This window comes from Halichoerus grypus, chromosome 9 (assembly GCF_964656455.1).
Source record: "Halichoerus grypus chromosome 9, mHalGry1.hap1.1, whole genome shotgun sequence".
In the NCBI taxonomy this organism is placed as follows: Eukaryota; Metazoa; Chordata; class Mammalia; order Carnivora; family Phocidae; genus Halichoerus; species Halichoerus grypus.
Genome location: NC_135720.1, coordinates 121,090,090 through 121,106,353, shown reverse-complemented (window position 1 = coordinate 121,106,353; position 16,264 = coordinate 121,090,090). Strand labels below are relative to the sequence as shown.

General features: G+C 36.7%; 1 long non-coding RNA gene across 1 annotated transcript in view; it reads left to right on the top strand.

Moving 5' to 3' along the window:
• Positions 1-14,067, top strand: part of LOC118532610 (uncharacterized) — an 83,322-nt gene extending 69,255 nt beyond the window's left edge. The window contains exons 3-5 of the long non-coding RNA XR_013441349.1: positions 2,493-2,660; positions 4,246-4,376; positions 12,511-14,067. This is a non-coding gene — a long non-coding RNA (uncharacterized LOC118532610). The remainder of the gene's footprint in view (positions 1-2,492; positions 2,661-4,245; positions 4,377-12,510) is intronic.
• The last annotated feature ends 2,197 nt before the right edge of the window (positions 14,068-16,264 follow it).

Below are 16,264 nucleotides of genomic sequence, written 5' to 3'. Positions count from 1 at the left end.
GTCCTTGGCTTTGCACAGGACAGAAATCAAACTCGAGCTGGAGGAAGTAAAAGCAGAGGTTACTGAATAGTGATCAGTTATGGCAGACAGAACGTCTGGGAGACTAGGGAAGGAAAGGAGAACAAATCTCCATTGTTGCTTGGAGTTAGGGGCAAGGGGTCCAGAGTATGTGTTCCTTCAGGAATCCAGGGTAGGGTCTGATCAAAGGTGAGTGACAGGTGAATCGTAAGTGTTATTTCATAGATCATCAAAGGTACAGGATACTGATGCTAGCGTTAGGTGAGGTTTGTTTGAATCTAATGTCCTGGCACATGTTTGGGACCTGGTTCTTCTTAGATGTTATCAGGTGTTTGGGGGCCTGGGAGAAACTCAGAGAATGACTAACTGTTGTGCTTCCCCCTCGGAGTGGGAACATAGCTTCTTTGGGTTACGCAGATGCAAAATACAGAATGTGAGGAAATGGGGCCTAACAGAAAAACAGCAGAGATAGAGCCTTTCTAAAAATGGAGTCCCCTCAGCTTCTCTATCTCCTCTTCAAGGTTCATCCATATTATAGCACATATTGGAACTGCATTCCTTTCTTTTTTAAAAGGGATCCCTGCCCCTCACTGCTGTGAGGAGAAGCGGCATTCCAAGGATGCTGCTTGCACGGAAAGTATGTGGAGCTTGCTGAACTGTGATCCCTGGAGGCTAGCAGGCCCCGAGGCTGTGCTTGAGACAGAAATGGGTCACAGGTTGAGTCATCAAGTAAGAGGCTAGCTGAGGCCAAAGCGGGAAAGACAGGTGTGGGTTCCTGACACTCTCTCGGCACGGTCTCAGCTCCAGACAGAACTTCATTACTTTTAATGGCTGAATCATATGCCGTGGCACAAAAAAACACATTTTGTTTATCCATTCATCTGTTGGATACTTGGGTCGTTTGACTATTGTGAATCATCCTGATGAAAATATTGCTGTACAAGTGTCTAAATCCCTGTTTTCAGTTCTTTTAGATATACACCTAGGAGTGGAATTGTTGGGGCTTAGGGTAATTCTGTGTAGCTTTTTAAGGAACTGGCAAACTTTCCTACAGGGACTCCACCCTTTCATATTCCCATCAGCTCCATACAAGGGTTCAGATTTTTCTACATTCTCACCAACATTTGTGATGTTTCTTTGAAAAATTATTATAACCAAACCTTAAAAATAAAACAGTTATTTCACCAGCAAAAATGGGTTTATTTAGGAATAACAGAGAATTGCAATTTGGGACACGCGACCTATGACAAAACCATAGACAAATCCAATAAACAAAGGAGAGGAATGTTATTTTATGAAGAGGAGGGAGAAAATTAGGAAGGATTATTTTGAATGAAAGACCACTGGAGAAGAGCAAGAGTTCAGGGCAATGACGATTTCTCATTGGCTGAGTTGCAGGGGTGGTCAATTTCTTGTAGGAAATGCAAGGTACATCTTTTCCCTTTGGGAGCCTGTAATTGATGATTATTCTTTTGGGGTCTGTAATTAATAATTCTGCTTGTAATTGGTATTGAGTGGTATATTATGGGACCCCCAAAACCAGATTCTTGAGTCTCAATGGCATAGAAATGAACACTGAACTCGAGAGAAAGAATACAGGTGGAGTTTATTAGAGATAGCTTGTATACAAGGGAGCTGACAAGAAAAATGTCGTTGTTTTCTGGTCGTCGCTCTTTAATGGCTGACATATTTTAGGGCACCTGAAAAACAGAAATACTTGTGCAGACAGGCTTAAAATTGTTATATCTGGGTAAAGTGTTTCTTCTGTTTTTGCTCAAACAACCATTACTCCCTGACAACTTGTTCTCTCTCCTTTGTTCTCTTTCCGAGAAGGAGGTATCTGTCTCTAAACATATGGAAACTTTGCACCCTTGCCTCCCACCAGTGACTACACAGGAATGGAGTCTCTCTCATTTTCCCTGTACTGCTTCTGTATGGCTCCCCTTACTAGCCTCAGGACTCTACTTTAGTGGGATTTCCTTTTATTAATTTTCACACATCCTAATTGGTGTGAAGTGGTATCTCCTTGTTTTGATTTGTATTTCCCTAGTGGCTAATGAAGGTGAGCATCTTTTCATGTGCTTATTGACCATTTGTAGATCTTCTTTGGGGAAATGTCTTTGCATGTCTTGTCTTTTTGTTGAGTTGTAAGAGTTCTTGATATATTCTGTAAATTATTAGGGAAATAATTTGCAAATATTTTCTCCCATTCTGTACATCATCTTTCACTTTTTTGGGGGGGAGTCCTATTCCTCTATAAGCCATTAACCAGTTATTCTTTTTCTTAATTCCCTCTTATTGTTATTTCTATCTTCCTGCTGAGTTCTCAGGAAATAGATCTTGGAGGTGGGATGGAGGCATAATCTTTGTTCAATGAACATACTGGTAGTTCTGAGTATTTTCAGGTTTCTTTGGATATTTCAGGGTGAGTAGATGTTATATATTTTGAAGGTGTTCTTTGTCTCTAATTGAAGATCATCCAAACTCTGAGATGTCATGAAGAAATCTAATGGCTTTTTCCTCAAACTTAACTGGAAGACATTGACCCCTGCCGGTTTCCTTGGGAAATGAGCTATTATGTCCATCTCCTTATAGAACCCCTGGTTTCTGAGAAGTTTCTCTCCCTGTGGTACTTTGGAAAGGTATGCTGTTTGTCAAGAGTGATCAGTCTTGATTCCTCAAAAGTTATGGGTGGAATTCTAATGGCAACAGGGTATTATTTAACTTTTTGCATTAATAAGTATTAAGTGGATAGCATCTAAACAAAACGGTAGAGACTATATTCACATTTTGTTATTCGTCTATTTTTTTATTTTTTAAATTGTTTTTTTTTAACTTTTTTTTTAGATTTTATTTATTTATTTTATAGAGAGAGACACAGCGAGAGAGGGAACACAAGCAGGGGGAGTGGGAGAGGGAGAGCAGGCTTCCCACGGAGCAGGGAGCCCGATGCGGGGCTTGGTCCCAGGACCCTGAGATCATGACCTGAGCTGAAGGCAGGTGCTTAACCAACTGAGCCACCCAGGTGCCCCTAAATTGTTTTTTTAAAGATTTTACTTATTTATTTGAGAGAGAGCAAGTGAGAGAGAGCACAAGCAGGGGGAGGGGCAGAGGGAGAAAGAGAAGCAGACTCCCCATTGATCAGGGAGCCCATCCTGGGGCTCCATCCCAGGACCCTGATATCAGGACCTGAGCCGAAGGCAGACACTTAACCAACTGAGTCACCCAGGCGCTCACACCCCCCATTTAAAAGATTTTATTTATTTGAGACCTAGAGCGAGAGAGAGCGCATGTGAGGGAGAGAGAGAGTGTTATTAAATAGGTTTTTGATGTTAAGTGGCCATTCATACCATGAATAATTGATGACTCAAATATGAGAACACAAACCTTTCATATCTTAATTTATTCTAACTAAGGATTTAGTTGACAGCCAAATACTGGCAAATTCAACATGCCTTTAGAAATCACTGCTGTGTGTACTTGGGCCCAACCAAACCTTAAACTTTGTATCACCACCCCAAATCAATCAGAACATTCTGGCAATTGTATGAATAGAGATATTAGGCTTTCACTGTACACATTGATGTATAATGGGTAAAATTTTGGTTTAAAATTGTAGATAAATGGTACTTAAAAGTTTGCACCATGGGAATTGCAAATGTAATTAAGCCAGAATCCTGTTCTATGACTTTTCCCCCCACTTTCTTCATGACTCAGAGTAATGAAACTTGGATGAGGGAATGTGAATTGAGTAAGTGCTCCCCGCTATTCAAGGTTAAGCTAAAAAGGCAACTTAATATTCTGGGTAATTATTAGAAATAGGGATAGTGTGGGATAAGAATCGCTAACATTTACAGAGGGCTTACTATGTACTAGCAGTATGCTAGGTTCTTTACTGTCTGATTTAATCCTCACAGCGGCACCAGAATGCAGTTTCTATTATTATTTCCATCTTCCAGATGAGAAAACTGAGGTCCAAAGAGTTTAGTTAAAGATGCAAAGCAACCTGGCTCCAGAGCCCATCTTTTAACGATGATACTGAATGAAAATACCCCCAATGGGATAACAGGGGGCTGTGGGGAAGTCAGAACCTATTAATTATTCATAAGATTAAAATAAAGAAAAATCAGAACCACAAACCCTATAAAAATGGAGTCTATTTCCAAAGGAGTTGAGAATTAAAGGCTTCACGAGAAGTACAACTCTTTATATCCTCTAACTTTTCAGCTTTGTAGGGCAACAGCAAACAACAGCATCGACCGTAGAAGGAACTCACCAACCTCTCGGGGAGCCCCAGAACGCTCTTGGGTAGCGACATGTTAAAGCACATTAACCCGACTTGAAGTCATCGCACAGTGGTGAGTCTACAGCCCACCTGTGTCTTCATGCCTCTTGGCTGGCTCTGCATTCAAGCCTGGTTTCCAATGTCTTTCACTTTCTTGAAAATGTCCTTTGATACACAAAACTAATTTAATTTTGATGAAATCCAATTTATCTAACTTGGTTTTTTTTATTATGTTCAGTTAGCCACCATATAGTACATCATTAGTTTTTGATATAATGTTCAATGATTCATTAGTTGACTATAACACCCAGTGCTCATCACAACACGTGCCCTCCTTAATGCCCATCACCCGGTTACCCCATCCCCCCACACACCTCCCCTCTGAAACCCTCAGTTTGTTTCCCGTGTCCGGAGTCTCTCATGGTTCGTCTCTCTGATTTCTCCCCCTTTGGATTTCCCTCCTCTCCTCTATGGTCCTCTGTGCTATTGCTTATGTTCCACATATGAGTGAAACCATATGATAATTGTCTTTCTCTGCTTGACTTACTTCACTTAACATAATCTCCTCCTTGGGCTTTTGGTGTCATATCCAAGGACCTACTGCAAAATCCAAGTTCATGAACATTTACTCCTGTGTTTTCATCTAATAGTTTTATAGTTTTGGCTCTTATATTTAGATTGTTGATTGATTTTGATTATTTTGTATATGATATGAAGTAATGGTACAGCTTCTTCTTTGCATGTGGAAATCCACTTACCCCAGCATCATATGAAAGAAACCATTCTTTTCACTATTGAGTGGACTTGGCACCCTTATTGAAATCAATTGACCATAGAGTTGTGGGGTTACTTCTGGACTCTCAGTACCATCCCATTAGCATATATGTCTGTATTTGTGCTAATACCAAACCATGCTGTTTTGATATCTGTAGCTTTGTGGTAAGTTTTGAAATCAGGGAGTGGGAGTCTTCCAACTTTGTCCTCCTTTTCCAAGATTGCTTTGGCTATTCAGAGCCCCTTGCAATTCCATTTGAATTTGAGAATTGGCTTTTGCATTTCTGCAAAATAAAAAATACAGTTGAAATTTTTATAGGAATTGCACTGAATCTGGAGGTTGCTTTGAGTAGTATTGCTATCTTGACAATTAAGTCTTCTTATCCACTAATACAAGATGTCTTTCCATTTATTTAGCTCTTTTTAAAGATCTTTCAGAAATATTTTGTTGTTTAAATTTACTCTAGGTTAAATTTACTCTAGGTATTTTATTATTTTATTTTATTGGTATTTTATGATTTTACATGCTATTGTAAATGGAGTTTCTTTCTTAATATCTTTTTCACATTATTCATTACACATATATAGTATACACATATTACATTATATTACATCATATACACATATTACACAACTGATTTTTGCATGTTGATCTTGTATCCTGCAACTTTGCTAAATTTGTACATTAGATTTAGTAGCTTTCCTTTCGTTTCTTTTAATTCAATTAATTAACATATAGTGTATTATTAGTTTCAGAGGTAGAGTTCCGTGATTCATAAGTTGCATATAACACCCAGTGCTCATTACATCCCGTGCCCTCCTTAATGCCCATCACCCAGTTGCCCCATCCCCCCACCCTACAGAATGGGAAAAGATATTTGCAAATATCTTATCAGATAAAGGGCTAGTATCCAAGATCTATAAAGAACTTACCAAACTCAACACCCCAAAAATAAATAATCCAGTCAAGAAATGGGCAGAAGACATGAACAGACATTTCTCGATAGATTTAGTAACTTTCTTATGGATTTTCTATATATTTTATGCATTTGGAATTTTCTGTATTATTTGGGATTTTGTAGATATTTCATATATTTGATATATTTCTATATATAGGATCATGTAATCTGTGAATAGCAATAGTTTTACTTCTTCTTTTCCAATTTTGATGACTTTTCTTTGCCTCATCTAATTGCTCTAGCTAGAAGTAGTAGGTTTTTCATAGATGCCCTTTATCATGTTGAGGAAGTTCTCTCTATTCCTAGTTTTCTGAGTGTTTTAAAATTATTATTATGAAAGAGTGTTGGATTTTGTAAAATGTCTTCTTTTCTGTGTCAGTTGAGACCATCATGTGTTTTTTTTCTTCGTTCTATTAAGGTGATGTATTACATTAATAGGTTTTTCTTATGTTGCGTTCCTGGACTAAGTCCCACTTGGTCATGATGTATAGTCTTTTTAAAATACTGTTGGATGCAGTTTGCTACTACTTTCTTGAGGACTTTTGCGTCAATATTTATAAGGATATTAGTCTACAGTTTTATTTTCTAGCAATGTCTTTGTCTTGCTTTAGTATCAAGGTATGAGTTTGGACATGTTCTCCCTTCTTTAATTTTTTGGAAGAGTTTGAGAAGGATTCGTGTTAATTCTTTAAATGTTTGATAGAATTCACCTGTGAAGCTACGTGGTTCTGGACATTTCTTTGTTGAGAGGTTTTCTTTGTTTCTTTTTTTCTTTTTAAGTTAACATTAAATTGGAATATTTGGTTTGTGGGGAGTAGGCAGGGGCAAGGGAGGGGCTAAGAAACTTGTATATTTTATTTTTTTATTTTTTATTTTTTATTTTCTTAAAAGATTTTATTTATTTATTTGAGAGAGAGAGAATGAGAGAGAGAGCACATGAGAGGGGGGAAGGTCAGAGGGAGAAGCAGACTCCCTGCAGAGCAGGGAGTCCAATGCGGGACTCGATCCAAGGACTCCAGGATCATGACCTGAGCTGAAGGCAGTCACTTAACCAACTGAGCCACCCAGGCGCCTGAAACTTGTATATTTTAATCAGGTCCTTACCACCTCTCAATACAAGTGATATATTGTTACAGTCTCTTAATTCACTTCCCTGCAATAGACTTTCCCATTTCCTGGCTATTCCATACACAGTTTTCTAAATCATTGCTTTTCCTTGTCACACAATACTCCAAAAGCTTGAATGTTTTTCTATTACTTAGGGAATGATTTTTTAAAAAAAATTTAGCATTCCACTCAATTTTTGCTTTGACTATTTCTCACCCAAGCTCTAAAATAAACTGCTTCTACTACCCTTAAAAAAACTATGTTCCAGAGAAAATGGTCTGTTTATTCTCACTTCTGTATCTACTTCCTTTTGGTTAAACCTGAAGTAAGAAAATGGTTAGGGGCACCTGGGTGGCTCAGTCGGTTAAGCATCTGTCTTCAGCTCAGGTCATGATCCCAGGGTCCTGGGATCAAGTCCCACATCAGGCTCCTTGCTCAGCGAGGAGTCTGCTTCTCCCTATCTCTCTGCCCCTCCCCCTTGCTCGTGCTCTCTCTCTCTCTCTCAAATAAATTAAAAATTAAAAATTAAAAAAAAAAGAAAATGGTTAGAGCAAAAGCTGTACCAATTATAAGCTGTGATTCTGTGCCAGATTTTTAAAAGCTTTCTGAGCATTAATTTCCTAACCTGAAAAAATGTACAAGATAATAAATCATGATGGCAGGTGATCTGGATATGAAACTACAGAAATGGATAGGATATGGCCACTGTCCTGAAGATATTTACCTTCTAATTGGAAAAGACAAAATGAATTTTAGGGTAAACTCCTTGATAGCAGGGCACATGTCTGATGACTATAAATTAGTAGTGCTAACACTTTCCATAATGCTTTGTGCATACTCAACGCTATTTATTTTCTTATAATGATATACAGAGAAATGTGAAATTTTTTATTGATATAATTGACATATTATATTAGTTTACAACATAAGGATCTGATATCTGTACACATGGTAAAATGATCTCCACAATAAATCTAGTTGACATCTGTCAAAATACATAGTTGCAAAAAATAGTTTTTCTTGTAATGAGAACTTTTGAGATTTACCTCTCTTAGCAACTTTCAAATATGCAATATGATATTAACTATAGGGGCCATGGTATATATTACATCCCCATGATTTCCTTATTTTATAATTGGAAGATTGTACTTTTTGACCCCCTTCACCCATTTTTTTCCCATCCCCATCTTCTGCTTCTGGCAACCAATAGTCTGTTCTCTGTATCTGAGCTTTTTTTTTTTCCCCTTAGATTCCACATATATCTGAGATCATATGGTATTTGTCTTTCTTTGACCAACTCATTGCATTTAGTATAATTGCCCTAAAATTCCATCCATATTGTCACCAATAGCAAGATTTTGGCTGAATAATATTCCATTTTATATATGAGACACACCTTCTTTACCCATTCATCTATTGATGGACACTTGGGTTATTTCCGTGTCTTGGCTATTGCAAATAACCTGCAGTGAACATGAGGTACAGATAACTTTTCAAATCAGTGTTTTTGGTTTCTTGGATTAAATACCCAGAAGTGGAATTGCTGGATCGTATGGTAGTTCTATTTTTATTTTTTGAGGAACTTCCATATTGTTTTCCATAGTGGTTGTACTTATGTTCCCACCAACAGTGCACAAAGGTCCCCTTTTCTCCACATCCTTGTCCAAACTTGTTGTTTGTTGTTTCTTGTCTTTTTGATACCAGATTTCTAACAGGTGTGAGGTGATATCTCACTGTGGTTTTGATTTGCATTTCTGTGATGATGAGTGATGTTGAGCATATTTCCATGTACCTGTTGATCATCTGCGTGTCTCTTTTGGAAAAATGTCGATTCAGATCTACACATTTTTAAAATTGAATTGTTTGTTTTGCTGTAGAGTTGTATGAATTCTTTATATATATTTTATATATTAACCTCTTAGCAGATATATGATTTGCAAGTATTTTCTCCCATTCAGTAGGTTGTCTTTTCATTTTGTTGATCGTTTTCTTTGCTGTGGAGAAGCTTTTTAGTTTGATGAAGTCCTGTTTATTTTTGCTTTTGTCGCTTTTGCTTTTAGTGTCCGATTCAAAAACTTATTGCAAAGACTTATGTCAAGGAGCTTTCCAGGAGTTTTATGGTTTTCTTCTTTTTTTTTAAGATTTTATTTATTAGAGAGAGAGAAAGACTGAGAGAGAAAATGAGTGGGGGAAGGAGCAGAGGCAGGGGAGAAGCAGACTCCCTGCTAAGCAGGGAGCTGATGTGGGACTCAATCCCAGGACTCCAGGATCGTGACCTAAGCTGAAGGCAGATGCTTAACCAACTGAGCCACACTAGCGCCCTAATGGTTTTCTTCTAAGAGTTTTATGGTTTCAGTCTTACATTCAAGTCTTTAATCCATTTTTAGTTATTTTTTATGTATAGTGTAAGGTAGTGGTCCAGTTTCATTCTTTTGCATGTGGCTGTCCAGTTTTCCCAACACCATTTATTGAAGAGATTGTTCTTTCCCCATTGTATATTCTTGGCTCCTTGCTGTAAATTAACCATATATGTGTGGATTTTTTTCTGGGCTCTCTGTTCTGTTCTGTTGATCTATGTGTCTGTTTTTATGCCAATACCATACTTTTTGATTACTATAGCTTTGTAATATGAAATCAGGGAGGATGATGCCTCCAGCTTTATTCTTCTTTCTCAAGATTACTTTGGCTATTCATGGCTTTTTATAGTTCCATATATATGTTAGGATTTGTTTATTCTATTTCTGTGAAAAATGTCATTGGAATTTTGATAGGGATTGCATTGAATCTGTAGATTGCTTTGGGTAGTATGGACATATAACAATATACTTCCAATCCATGAGCACAGATTATCTTTATATTTATTTGTGTTTTTCAGTTTATGTCATCAATGTCTTTATAGTTTTCAGCATAAAGCCTTTTACCTCCTTGCTCTTATTTACTCCTAGGTATATTATTCTTTTTGATGCAAGTGTAAATGGGATTATTTTCTTAATTTCTCTTTCTTATCATTATTAGTGTACAGAAATGCAACAGATTTTTGTATATTGATTTTGCCCCCTGCAGATTTACTAAATTTATTTATTCCAGTGTTTTTTGGTGGAGTCTTTAGGATTTTCTATATATAATATCATGCCATCTGCAAACAGTGATAGTTTTACCTCTTCTTTCCCAATTTGGGTGCCTTTTATTTCTTTTTTTTTTTAAGATTTTATTTATTTATTTGACAGAGAGAGACACCGCGAGAGAGGGAACACAAGCAGGGGGAGTGGGAGAGGGAGAAGCAGGCTTCCCGCTGAGCAGGGAGCCTGACGTGGGGCTTGATCCCAGGACCCTGGGATTGACCTGGGCCGAAGGCAGATGCTTAACGACTGAGCCACCCAGGCGCCCCTGGGTGCCTTTTATTTCTTTTTCTTGCCTAAATGCTCTAGCTAGGACTTCCAATATAATGTTGAATAAAAGTGGTGAGAGTGGGCATCCTGTTGAGAGGTTTTGATTACTGATCCAATCTCTTTACTTGTTCTATATCTGTTGAGATTTCCTATTTTTTCTTCAGTCAGTTTATGTAATTTGTGAACCTCTAGACATTTGTTCTATTTAGGTTATTACATTTGTTGGCATATAATTGTTCATAGTATTCTCTTGTCATCATTTTTATTTCTATAAGATCAAAATAATGTTACCACTTTCATTTCTGCTTTTAGTTATTTACATCTTCTCTTTTGTCAGTCTAGCTAAGGTTTTGCCAATTTTGTTGTTCTTTTCAAACAATCAACTTCTAGTTTCACCGATTCTATTGTTTTTCTATTTTTTATTTTATATATCTCTACTCTAGTCTTTATTATCTCCTTCCTTCTGCTAACTTTGTGTTTAGTTTCATTTTCTTTTTCTAATTATTCGAGGTGTAAAGTTAAGGTTTTGATTTGAGATCTCTCTTCCTTTTTAAAATAGGCATTTATACCAAGAAATTTCTGTCTGAGTGCTGCCTTTACTGCATCCCATAAGTTTTGGTATGTTGTTTTGTTTCATTCATCTCTAAGTATTTTCTAATTTCCCTTATGATTTCTTCTTTGATCCATTGGCTATTTAAGAGTGTGTGGTTCAATTTCCTTTTTAAAAAAAATTGGTTCTAGCTTCATTCCACTGTGGTCTGAGAATATATTTTCTATGTTTCCAGTCTTTAAAGATTTATAAAGACTTGTTTTATGCCCTAAAATATGGCCTATCCTGGAGAATATGTATTTTGCTGTTGTTGAATGTAGCATGTCTGTTAGGCCTAGTTGGTGTATAGTTATTTTCATGTTCCCTACTTCTTTATTGATCTTTTGTGTAGATGTTCTATTTGTTATTAAAAGTGGAGTTTTAAAGTCTCTAACTATTAATGTACAGTAATCTACTTCTCCTTTAAATTGTGTCATTTATGGCCTCTTATACTTTGAGGGTCTGTTGTTAGGTATGTGTAAATATTTTAAATTGTTATATCTTCTTGCTGTATTGAAACTTTTACCAATATATAGTGCTTTCTTTGTCTTGTTACAGTTCTTGACTTAAAGTCTATTAGCCTCATATTAGTGTAGCCACCACAGATCTCTATGGATTACATTTTCCATGGAATACCTTTCTTTATCCATTCACTTTCAACCTATTTGCATATTTGGATATAGAATATAGTTGGATCATGTTTTATTAATGTAATCTGCCAATCTCTGCCTTTTATTAGAGACTTTAATCCATTAACATTCAAAGTAATTGCTGATAAGGAAAGACTTACTTCTGCCATTTGCCTGTTTGTTTTCTGTATGTTTTACAGGCTTTTGTCCCTCATTTCTTCCCATATCGTCTTCTTTTGCATGTAGTTGATTGTTTTAAAATGAATCATTTTGACTCCCATCTCATCTCCTTTTGTGTACAATCTTTAGATATTTTGTTGTTACCATGGGGATCACATTTAGTATCCTAATTTATCACAATCTAATTTGCATTGATACCAACTTAATTTCAGTTGTTAAATTAAACTCTTCTCTCTACAGCTCTGTTCCTTCCCTTATATTATCGTCACAAATTGCATCTCAATACATTTTTTGCCAATAACATAGATTTCTATTTTATTTATTTATTTTTTATTTTTTTTATTTTTTTAAGATTTTACCTATTCATTTGACAGAGAGATAGAGAGCACAAGTAGGCAGAGTGGCAGGCAGAGGGAGAGGGAGAAGCAGGCTCTCCGCTGAGCAGGGAGCCGGACGTGGGGCTTGATCCCAGGACCCCAGGATCACGACCCAAGCCGAAGGCAGCCGCCCAACCGACTGAGCCACACAGGCACCCCTATTTATTTATTTTTTTAAAAGATTTTATTTATTTATTTGACAGAGCAAGACACAGCGAGAGAAGGAACACAAGCAGGGGGAGTGGGAGAGGGAGAAGCAGGCTTCCCGCGGAGCAGGGAGCCCAATGCGGGGCTCGATCCCAGGACCCTGGGATCATGACCTGAGCCGAAGGCAGACGCTTAACGACTGAGCCACCCAGGTGCCCCAGATTTCTATTTTATACATTTGTCTTTTGAGCATTTGGAAATAAAAAAGTGTAATCACAAAACAACAATGCAAAAATACTGGCTTTTATATTTCCCATATATTCACCTTTACTGGAGATTTCTATTCATACAGCTTTGAGGTACTGCCTGATGTCGTTTTGTTTCAAATTGGACTCCCTTTAGCATTGCTAGTATGGCAGGTCTAGTGGTAACAAACACCCTCAGATTTTGTTTATCTGGGAGTGTCTTAATTTCTCCCTCAGTTTTGAAGAACCGTTTTGCTGAGTGTAGAATTCTTGATTGACAGTTTTTCTTTCAGCAATTTAAGTATGTCATCCCACTGTCACTGGACCTCCATCATCTCTAATGAGAAACTGGTTGTTAATCTTTTTGAGGCTCCTTTGTATGTAAAGAATTGCATCTCTTTGGCTGCCTTTAAGATTCTCTCTTTGTCTTATAACCAGTTTCATAATAATGTGTCTCAGTGTGGATCTCTTCAAGTCCCTACTTGGAGTTTGTTGAACTGCTTGGATGTGTAGATTCATGCACCATGATACAAATGTGTCATTTTAAAAAACCAAACTTATTGGTTTTTTTTTCATAAATAAATATTAAAATAATGTACTCTAGAGATACTATCATATCTATATAGCTAGGGAGAATGACAAATTTATTTTTATCCCTGAAAAGTTTTTTGTTAATGTGACATTTACATTTATCTTTTTACATTTCAGAAATAGTATTTCAATTTAATGCTTTGTAATTCTTGAAGTACCATTGTCATGTACATTTCATATGCATTGTGTATGAAAAACATCTTTACCAAGGCCTGATTTGTCAGCTATATCAATATAATATATAGTTAAAGGTATGCTATTGAAGTTTCTCAAGAATATATTTGATAGTTTATAAATTACCATTGTAAAATTAAATCCCCCTTTTCTGCTACCTATTTTTAAAATATGTATGCTGACATCAATGGAAAAGCTAGTGAAATCCAAATGATGCCTGGAGTTTAGTTAATAGTAAGGTACCAATGCTGGCATCTTAGTTTTGACAAACGTACCATGGTAATATAACATTAACATTAGAGAAAACTGTGTTAGGGGGTGTATGGAAACTTTCTGGATTACCTTTGCAACTTTTTTTGTGACTCAAAATAAAAATTGTATTAAAATAATTATTATATCTCAAAGTTTACACATACTAACATTCTTGCTTTTTAAAAAATCTCATGAGCTAGAAGAGTAAATTTCATATATACATAAAACAAATTATAAGAAGATATTCTTAGTAATACTAAGATCTCCAAAAAAAATGTGTTTTCCTAATTTCTTTTAAAACCCCTGCTATACAATGCTTATCAGCTGTTATTCTAATTTTAGAGAATGATTCATCACTCTAGTTGTTTTTTTCTCATATTTATCTAATAAAATGAAAGATGAACTCTGACATGAACAGTGTATGAATTAGTACAAGAAAATCTGTTTTCTGAATCAAATCTTGGTTCTGCAATACAGGATTAAAGAATGGTGTCATGCCTTACCACCAAAGGTAGAAAATTATGACATTTTATCACATCTTTACGAGATCTTTATGAGACATTTTGCCTCTATCATAATATCTCACATTAAGTATCAATGAAAGGAAATCTTTTGTTTTTGTTTTCTAGTAAATTAAAAGTCTTTAACTGTTGTATATTATTGTGAACTCAAAAGGGAAGTAGATAACAAGCGAACTGACCACATGGAAACCAAAGCAGAATAAAGGAAGACACGCACAACACTATCTCTAAGGCTGACAATTAGACCTTAAGCATAATATATTTAAAAAAAAATAATAAAAGTAAAGGGATTCTAGAAGTTTCAGAGTGGTAAGATTCATTCATTCATTCAAAAAGTGTTTACTGGTCACCTTTTTGTGTCAGTCACTATTTGGGGCATGGAGGACTCAATTCTGAGCAAAAACAGACCCTGGTACCTTGGTTCCCTGGTCCCCAAGTGTCATGGAGCTTACAAACTAATGGGGCAATGGACTTGAACAGGAGCTAAAACAGAGAATGATTGCAAAATAAATTATGTGTGTGTGCCTGTGTGTGTGTGTATTTTTAATTTATGTCAGGATTTTTATTTTATTTATTTATTTTTAAAGATTTCTTTATTTTAGAGAGAGAGAGAGTGCAAGCACGCTAGTGAGGGTAGGGCAGAGGGAGAGAATTTCAAGTAGACTCCCCGCTGGTGTGGAGCTGGACTCTGGTATCAGTCTAACAACCCATGAGATCATGACCTGAGCCGAAATCACAAGTCTTTCGCTCAACCGAGTCACCCAAGTGCTCAGGAGTTTTAAATAAAGAGTCTTTCTGTAGGGAATTATTTGCTGATATTACATGTTCTCTCTCAGTGCAAATATATATATAACCTGTCTTTTTCACAGATCTTAGGAACGGATAATATTCATGATCTGCTGACCTCATTTGTTTCCAGGGAAAACAAAACAATTTCAGAGTAGTGACAGAAGTGGTCTCAGTTTCTGTTAGGGATTTTTCTTTTTATTGATAGTATGGTTCTTTTTATTGATAGTATGATTCTACTTTTGTAAAAATATTATATAAATGTAGATGTTTCCACATATACATATTTTAATACATACAAGGGCATGTAGGGGAGAAAGGAAAGGGATATTTCTTTTTTTAACTCTATTCTTCTGGATTGCTTGATTTCGTTACAGGGACAGATATTGCTTTTGCAACATTATGAAAGTAAGGTGATATGTAGAACAATCTGGGCTGAGCTTGGAGTGGAAGGGGAGAGGCTACCATTTGCAGAATTAAAATAGGATGAAAGCATTCTGTTGGGGGAGGGCAGACTGAGTTCATGCTGAGGCTTCACATCCACATCCCTACAAATAGAAATATTTTAAAAACATAAAGAAATCCTCAGTCCCACTGGAAAACAAGAGAATCCTTGGTAGATCACGAAAAAAAAAACCTCTTAGTAAGTATTAAAAAATAGAAAGCTGGGATTAGCAAAGAAGTACACCACCGATCAAAACATTCACAAGGGCATCCGGTTATAAAAGGTAGGAACAGCTCCAGGAAAGCCCCAGGCCTGTCCCTCCCGGGGACACCGAATTATAGGTACAGCACTCTGGATCTCAGGCAACTCACCACAGGTGATTGATTAGGGACCCCAGCAGGAGCAATCAGGAAGATCAGCTCTTGAACAACAGTGCTGCTTGCCCACCCACGTGAATAGCAAAACTTGACAATACTTATTCAGACTACTTTGCACATAGTACATTAAAGTAAGTGACCAGCAAGATGCATCTAGTATTTTAAGAATTTGTATCGGATAATGAAAACTCTACTTTGGGGTTGAAGTTAAATTATTTATACCTTGTGTTTGTTTTGGAAAGTGCTGTACAAATGGTCTAAAGTGTAGATAAGATCTCAAATATCAAATAAAAAATTAGAGCGACAACAGAAAGCTGGGCCTCAGGACTTCCATGAGCAGACTCTGTCCTGGTGGCAGCAGGACTTGGTGAGGCTCTGATGGTCTGTGAGCTGTCTACTGAGAAAAGGAGCTAAACTAA